Source organism: Sitodiplosis mosellana, unplaced genomic scaffold (genome assembly GCF_009176505.1).
Source record: "Sitodiplosis mosellana isolate CC-2019 unplaced genomic scaffold, AAFC_SMos_1.0 Smas_scaffold_15, whole genome shotgun sequence".
NCBI classification, from domain to species: domain Eukaryota; kingdom Metazoa; phylum Arthropoda; class Insecta; order Diptera; family Cecidomyiidae; genus Sitodiplosis; species Sitodiplosis mosellana.
This window is the reverse complement of record NW_022595257.1, coordinates 332,918-335,159: the sequence shown is the minus strand read 5'-3', so window position 1 is coordinate 335,159 and position 2,242 is coordinate 332,918. Positions and strand designations below refer to the sequence as shown.

Sequence of the window (2,242 nt, the reverse complement as noted above, 5' to 3'; positions counted from 1 at the left end):
CGGGTGCAAATTGGTCTTGCTGAGGCACTGTCCTCCACTGATAATGCTAGTAAAATCTCCGTTTGATAACCACCGCTAGTGAAATCTGATGACTACAGCAAGTGATTATTTATTTTCATTGCGTATGATTCGGTTTGATTTGTAGTACGAATGCAGTTGCACTTGTTGAATTTTCAGGAGGACGTTTCTTGCGTTATTTGCTATTTGTGGCTTTGCTCAGGTTTGCAAACCTTGATTATTATTCATGATTTTTAAATGAGATATTCGATGGTATTTATAATGGGTGCTGCCATAATTTTTTTTTACATGATATCATAACTTCATTTATTTTCGGATTAAACTTCACGTTTGAATTTTGTTTCGTTTGAAACTATCTTTTTTGGTCTCAAATAGTGTTTCTTTGGCAAATTGTAAACGGTTCAAAATAATCGATTCCAAATTCTCTGCTCTATCAAACTAAAACTACCATTTTCTATTCATTTCATACCAAGAATGCATAGCACAGTTCATATTTTTCGGTGATAAAATTTAACACAATGTGTACGGAAAAGTAAAAGGAAAACTCTATGTCGTACGCGCAAAAGAGCGCATGAAGATTTCGCGAAGAATTAATTCAATGATGAAAAGAGATTCACAATCGAATTTAATGGTTAAAAAGCTAAGCAAAAAGCTATTCGCAGCAAATATAGAAAAACAACAATTACATAAAAATAATATAAGATCATGGGCGATTGAATACAATATTCAAAACAGGGCATTATCGGCACTTCTGAAAATTTTGATTACATTCGGTTCAAGAAACCTGCCAAGTGACAGCAGGTCTCTCCTTAGAACTCCACGCTCTATTCAAATTGAAAATACAGCTGGCGGACAATACTGGTACAACGGAATCGGAAATTGTTTGAGAAACGTTTTTGGAAAATTGAATTCGAATATAACTTTAGAATTGAATTTCAACGTCGATGGCCTACCGTTGTTTAAAAGTTCTCCAGTTACATTCTGGCCGATTTTGGCAAATATACATGGTTTGTTTAACCACTGAATTTTTTACTTGAATTGAAAAACGTTTTTTCAAAATTATTTTGACCACTTCGATCGGAAATGTTCGAGTCAAACCCACAACAATGTAACATTAACGTATTATTTCAAATATTCTCGTTTAAAAAATTTGAAGGAATGTCCGATGTCAAGCCTATGGTAATAGGTATCTGGAGTGGAATTGGGAAACCAAAGGATTTAACAGATTTCCTACAGCCTCTTGTGAGCGACATCGACACTGTAATTAGAAATGGTGTTATGATCAATGAGTATAGAATTGATATAGTCATTAGATGCTTCCTGTGCGACTCGCCAGCACGATCATTTATAAAAGGTTTTATTACTTTTTTAATTAATTACTCTTATGCAAACCTTTTGCGTTTTATATAAGATACTTAAAGTAACATTTCACTTGGGCAGGTATAGCATATTTCAACAGCAAATACGGATGTCAAAAATGTTATTGCATTGGCGTGTTTGATAAGAATGCACGGCGTATGCATTTTGCGGAATTCAACAAACCGAAACGCACGAATAATCAGTTCCTCAACAGATTCCAAAAAGAACACCACCGAGAAGAATCAATTCTCCAAGATTTGAAGAATCTGAATGGAGAACCACTGATTGATATGATCAAACAATTCCCGACGTCGGATCCACTTCATTTATTAGAAGAAGGCGTAATGAAAAAATTGTTGAATATTTGGATGCATGGGAAAGATTCATATAAGAAGAAGTGGTCAAAAGAGATACAAGAAATCCTAAGTGCGCAGATTTCAATTTATAATAAAGAGCTTCCAAGTGATATAAACCGCAATGTTCGAACTTTGCAGTTCATAAAATACTGGAAGGCTACAGAATTTCGTACTGTGCTATTATATTATGGAATGGTCGCCTTTAAAGATTACTTAGGGGAGCAGGAATATATTCATTTTTTGAACTTGTGTCTCGCTGTCAGAATATATTCTTGTCGCAGTTATGTAAACAAATATAAAACAATTGCTCGTAAACTCTGTTTGGTATATTGTGAAAAATTTGGACAAATTTATGGAATCAATAATATTGTAAGCAATATCCATAATGTTATTCACATATGTGATGATGTAGACCAATTTGGTCCTTTAACAGAAATAAGTACATATCCATTTGAAAATTTCTTACGAGAAATTAAGATGCGCGTAAAACCATCAAATACAAACATTGA

At 33.8% G+C, this 2,242-nt stretch overlaps 1 long non-coding RNA gene across 1 annotated transcript; it reads left to right on the top strand.

Annotated features, from left to right (window-relative positions):
• Positions 1–718: 718 nt before the first annotated feature.
• On the top strand, positions 719–1,692 carry LOC129568065 (uncharacterized). The gene is made up of 3 exons (XR_008687902.1): positions 719–1,025; positions 1,175–1,372; positions 1,459–1,692. It is a non-coding gene; the product is annotated as an uncharacterized LOC129568065 (long non-coding RNA).
• The last annotated feature ends 550 nt before the right edge of the window (positions 1,693–2,242 follow it).